The sequence below is a fragment of the Pristiophorus japonicus genome, unplaced genomic scaffold (genome assembly GCF_044704955.1).
Source record: "Pristiophorus japonicus isolate sPriJap1 unplaced genomic scaffold, sPriJap1.hap1 HAP1_SCAFFOLD_168, whole genome shotgun sequence".
NCBI lineage: Eukaryota > Metazoa > Chordata > Chondrichthyes > Pristiophoridae > Pristiophorus > Pristiophorus japonicus.
The window spans coordinates 612,976-619,279 of NW_027251362.1; the positions used below are offsets into that span (position 1 = coordinate 612,976).

General features: G+C 40.8%; 1 non-coding gene across 1 annotated transcript; it reads left to right on the forward strand.

Annotated features, from left to right (window-relative positions):
• Positions 1-6,069: 6,069 nt before the first annotated feature.
• trnas-uga (transfer RNA serine (anticodon UGA)) lies at positions 6,070-6,149 on the forward strand. Its single transcript has one exon. It is a non-coding gene; the product is annotated as a tRNA-Ser (tRNA).
• The last annotated feature ends 155 nt before the right edge of the window (positions 6,150-6,304 follow it).

The window sequence follows — 6,304 nt, forward strand, 5'->3', positions numbered from 1 at the left end:
AATACTGCAAAAGGTTACTTCTGCCGAGAGCTCATAAACCTGACAACTTCGCCCTGTGTTTTTCTGGCCACAGCTATTACTTGACCTGTCGAGATTTTTCCAGCATTTATTGAACAATTCCATATGCAGCATCTGCTCCACTATGCATTGTATTTTGGAGCCGTGTCCCAGTTTGTATTATGAAAGAAATTGTTCCAAAATAAGTTGAAGTTTGGAAATTGAAAATCAGTATAATCCGAGGATTGGTTTTTCAGTGTTAGAATGCTCGCCGACTCTTAAATCTGTGCAGTACGCTCTCTCGTACAATAACATCTTTCCTGTAATGTGTTGACCAGAACTGCATGCAGACTTTAGCTGTGTTCCAACTCGGGATTTTTTTAGCATTTCAAGCAAAACCGCCCTGTTCTTGTATTACATGCCTCTCCTGTCAAACGTACGTATCCCGTATGCCTTCTCAGCCATGTGTCCATCTACCTTCATGGATCTGAGTACATGCTTTCCAATGACCCTATTTTACTCTGTGTGTCCCAGTGCCGTCCACTGATTGTTTATTCCCTTGCCTTTTTGCCCTGCCCAAATATATTACATCATACTTCTCCAGATTGAATTACATTTTCCACTGTTCTGCCCATCTGTTCAGTGCATTTATGCTGTCTGCGGCTTTCCTCCTCATTATCCAATTCAGGGCCGGATTTAGTATAATCTTAAAAATTCTTAATCATACATCCTGCATTCAAGTCTAATCATTGCTATGTACCGCAAAAAGCAAGAGACCGGGAACTGAGCCCTGGGGAACCTCACTTGAAACACAATTCCAACCACACCTGTGCATGATGGCATATTAAAATTGTAAGGAATGGGTGAATAAGGTGGAGGAGCTGAAAGCACAGATAGACACCTTGAAATATGATGATACATTAACGATTACTGAAACATGGCATAAAGAGGGGCAGGGTAGGCATTTGTGGATTCCTGGTTACAAGGTTTTCAAACAAGATAAGAATAGGCATAAAAATGAAGGGGTGACAATTTTTGTGAAATAAACAATTATAACTGTGAGAAGGGTTCATAAGTTAGAAGGATTTTCAAAAGAAGCTAAATCGGTACAACATAAGTACAAAAAGGGGCAAACGCATTACAGGGATTGAACTGCAGGCCCCTAAACAATCCGAGGCAGTTAGAAGAAGAAATCTGTTGGAAAATATCTGAAAAATGCACACATATTAGGGAGCAATAGTGGGTGATATCAATTATTTTAATATTAACTGTGATATAAGTAGTAAAAATGTATTGACGTCACAGAATAGCTCAATTGCATTCAGGATAACTTTTTGTTAGCCAAATAATAGCAAGCCAAAAAAGGGATGTTGCGGTTTTGTACTTCGTTTTAATAATTAAGCTGGGCAGATGGAAAGCATATCGTTGGGAGAATCACTGCAGTGCACCCGCGAAGCTGAGAACTTCGTGGATAGCACGTTTCTTGATGTGGTCACCTCGCAGCGTAAACGTGTGCAGGGTGAGAATGAATGTGCGGTCGCCAGACTGAAGAGGAGGAACAGCCAGGTAATTCAGGATTCAACTGAGTTCTTCTTACTCTCCACCCAGCTTTCTGTTCTGAGTACTGGTGTGGGGGTGGGTGGGTGAATCGTTCTTCGGGGAATGCAGCCAGAGCCATGTCCACGGCACCACTGCCGGCTCAGCTTCCCAGGAGGTAGGAAGACGAGTGGGAGCAATATTGTTAAAAGATTCAATAGTTAGCCGTGCAGACACGCCGCAGACATCACTCCAGAAAAATATGTTGCCTCCATGGTGCCAGGGTCAAGGATATAACTGAGCGGTTGCAGGGGATGCTGGGCGGATATGGTGAACAGCCAGAGGACTTGATACATTATGATACCAATGTCACAGGTCGCAAGTGGGATGAGGCACTGCATGTTGATTTGGGGGAGCGAGAAGGGGGATTAAAAAGCATGAGGGGCAGCATTTTTTTTGTGGTGGAGGAGAAGCGAGAGATCATGGCGAAGATGCTGCGAAAGTTTGTGACGGAGCAGCAGCAGAGCAGTTCTCCATTGATCCAGCTAAACCCATGTCACGAGATAAACTTCAAGCTCTGTCAAGTCCCTATGGTGGCTTATGTGCAAAGGTCACCACACGTTAAAAACATCCACTCGCAGGCATCTTCCACCCCTTCAATTTGTGAACTGGACTGAATTATCGGGTCCTTCATTGAAACAACTGTAAACACCTGCTGAAACAAATCACCCTTGTTCGAAAGATCGTCTAAGTTGATGATAAAAAGTTAGTAATTTCGGCTTATGCCCGGTGCCACGTGTCAGCGAGGAGAATGATATTGGAGCATTTACTATAACATGACGGAAAGAAGAGCAGGTACGATAGGTCAACATTCCTGTTTACATGTTTGTCAGGCAGGTGAGAGGGGGGATAAAACCGAGCGGAGGGGGGAGGTCGCAGTATTGATTAAGCAAACAATTGCAGCTGTGAGGTGAGATAATGTGTTAGAAGGGTCTTCAATTCAGGCTATAGGAGATAAATTGAAGAATATAAAATGGGCTGGGAGTGTAGTAGAGATGCCCAGAGGTAGATCGACGAGCAAATATATAGGCAAATGTCTAAGAAGTGCAACAATTGGAGGGAAATTAAAGTAGGCGATTTCAACTACGCTAATATTAACGAGGATAGAATTGGTGTGAAAAGTATAGCGAGTGCAGAATTCCTGAAAGTGATTTAGAAGATCATTTTTAGCCAATATGTAGCAAGTCCAACATGATAGGGGGCGGTTCTGGGCTTAGATTGCGCGAATGATGCTGAGCAGGTCGAAGGTGCATCAATCGGGAGCATTTTGGTACGGGTGATCATAACTCAGTTAGATATGGTGTAGTTATGAAATTGACAAAGTTACATCAGGAATATAAAATCTCAAGTTGCTAAAAGTCAATTTTGGCAAACAGAGATCGGATTTCTCCAAAGTGGATTGGAAATAGCTACTTGAAGGCAAAAACTGTGTTAAAGCATTGGGAGGCATTCAAAGAGCAGATCCTCAAAGTTCAGGAAAAATATGCTCCTTAAAGGCAAAGGGTGAGACTAACAAATCTAAAGCCCCTTGATGTCAAGGTGCTTGCAGCGCTGAATAAAGAAAATAGGGGTACATATGCCAAAGCTTGGGCTCAATAGTTCAGAAACTCTAGAGGAGTAAAGAAAGTGCAAAGTTGAAATTTAAAACGAAATTGGGAAAGCAAAGAGAGATAATGAAAAATATATTGACAAGTAAATCAAGGAAAATGCAAAGATTGACAAATATATTCAGAGGAAAGGATATCAAAAGAAAGTGTCGGGATCATTAGAGACGATTAAGGTAATCTGTGTGTGGAGGCAGAATATGTGTGTATGCTTTTAATGAATACTTTGCAACTGTGTTTTCAAAAGTGAGGGGCGATGCAGACGTTGCAATCGGTGAGAAGTGTGAAATATTAACTGAATTAATCATAGTGAGAAAGGTAATATTGACGGATGTAATAGCTTTGAAGGTGGAAAACTCCACAGGGCCGAGAGAAGGAAAAGAGGAAATAGTACAAAGTCTGATCATTATAATACTCTCTGGGTACAGGTGTCATGCCAAAGGACTGGAGGACTGCTAATGCCGAACATTTGTTTAAAAATGGATAGATGAACAATTAAAGACCAGTCAGCCTTACCTCGGTTGTGGGAACATTATCTGTAAAGATTCTGAGGAACAGGATAAATATTCATTCAGAAAGATACAGATTAATCAAGGACAATCAGCATGGATTTGTTAAGGGAAGATCGTGTCTGCGTCAATAGATTTCATTTTCTGAGGAGGTAACAAGTGCATTTTTTTGTAGTGCATGTTGATTTTCGCAAGGCTTATGACAAGTTCCCATATGACAGACTGCTCACGAAAGTAAAAGCCCATGGGATCCAAGGCAAAGTGGCAACGCTGATTCCAAAATTGTCGCGGAGGCAGGAAGCAAAGACCAAAACGTGTTTTTGGAACTGGAAAGCTGATCGAGGGAGGATCCGCAGGACTCCGTAGGAGGATCCTTTTTCTTTGTTTTATGTATCAATGATTTAATTTGAATGAAGGGCATAGGATTGAAACGTTTGCAGATGATACAAAAATTGGTTGTGTGGTAGATAATGAAAAAAAGCATTGTTGAATGCAGGAAGATATCAATTAAGTGGTCAGCTGGGCAGAATCGTGGCTTATGGAAACCAATATGTAGAAACGTGACGTAATAAATTTGAGGACGGCGAACCAGGCAAAGGGTCGCACGTTAGATGGCAGGACACTGAGAAGTGTAGTGGAACAAAGGGAACTTTGAATGCATGTCCACAAATCCGTGATGTTGCAGGACAGGCACAAAATATCGTGCAGAAGTAATACGGAATGCTTTCCTTAATTTGCCGAGGCATAGAATACAAGAGGGATGATATGTTAGAGGGATAATCAAATGTGTCATATGGGTCAAATTGATCAATAAAAAAGGGGCAATCACACTGCTGCGTGTGCATTATAGAACGCTAAACTATGGGAGGGAGTTGGCAGATAAAATATGTCGGAAAATTGCCGTGGGACACAAACCATTGGATAGTAATAGTCGGGGATTTTAAGTATCCAAATATTGGGACACATATAGTGTAAAAGGGAGAGAGTGTAGAATTCTTAAAATGTATTCAAGATAATTTATTTCACTCATTATGTAACAAGTCCAAGAGGTGATGTGGCGGTTTTGGATTTTGTTTTGGGAAATGAAACTGGGCAGGTTGAAAGGGTATCAGTTGGAGAACAATTGGCTGCTAGTGACCATAATTCAGTCAGATTCAAGGTAGCTGTTGCTAAGGAAAATGATGGTCTGGATTAAAAGTCCCAAATTGGGAAAAAGCTAATTCTGCCAAGTTGAGGAGTGTTTTGGCCACAGTGGACAGGAAACAGCTTCTTGTAGGTAAATCATTTTCGGAACATTGGGAGGCCTTCAAGGAGGAGATAAGGAAGGTTAAGGCCAAGCATGTACGCTTAAAGCAAAAAGCAGTGAAAAATAAGTCGTGATGCGCCTGGATGTCTCGGGAATAACAGGGGAGGATTAAGAAAAAAAAGTACGCTTTTTCAGATGCCAACGGCTAAATACTAATGAATCTTTGGAGGAATATAGAAAGTTAAGAGATTATATTAAAAATGATATTAGGAATTCTGAGAGAGAGCATGCAAAATTGTTTGCTCGTAAAATTAAGTAAAGCCCAAAGATGTTCTACAAATGTATTAAGAGTAAGATGGTAACTAAAGAAAGTATAGGACCTCTTCGAGACCATGGGGATAATCTTTGTGTGGAGGTGCAAGATTTTGCTGAGGTTCTTAATGAATAATTTGCATCTGTTTTCAAAAAGAAACGGGCAATGCAGATACTGCCATCGAGGAGGTGTGTGATATTCTGGATGAAATAAACATTGAGTGAGAGGAAGCATTCAGTTTTTTTTAGCAGTTTTGAAAGTAGATAAGTCTCTAGGCCCGGACCAATTCTATCCTACTTCAACTCATCCTATTCGCATAAGCTTCTACTACTTTCACACTCATGTGCTTAGGTTGCTCTCTCTTTAAAGCATCTGTGTTAGTCACCTCAACTCGTGATCGTGTTAGCACCATTCACATTCTGATCAATCTTTGGTGAAGAAATTACTCTTGAATTGCCGACTGAATTAATCGGTGTCTGTCTTTCATTGATGACATGTAATTCTGAACTCCTGCACAATAGCAAATATTTTCTCCACGTCGACGCTATCATATCACTTCATAATATTAAAGACAATATCTGCCTTGACTTTTGCAGAGAAAAGCTCTCAAGTCTATTCAGTTTTTCACGGTCAGTAAATCCTTCCAGTTCTGTCCGAATTGCTTCCTGTTGTGCTGTGAGATTCAATGACACGACGATTTAGTTTTCACATCGACTGGGAGATACAAGAGGGCAAGCATGACGACCAATTGTCTTAATTTTTCAAACGACCATTTGATTATTGAAATAATTGCAAAATGTAGATGTGATAGCCGAGTGGTTAAGGCATTGGACTTGAAATCCAATTGGGGTTTCCCGCGTTGGTTCCAAACCCTGCTTGCAACGATTCCCTGACGAGATGACTGAAACCGAGAATCAACCGAATTCCCAGAACTGCCTTTTGTTAAAATGATTGATGCAAACTTATTATTCGAATTGGAAACACTAATAATTTACTGGAATCAATAAGTGATTGTTTGTTTGTTCGAAACTTTTGCAAA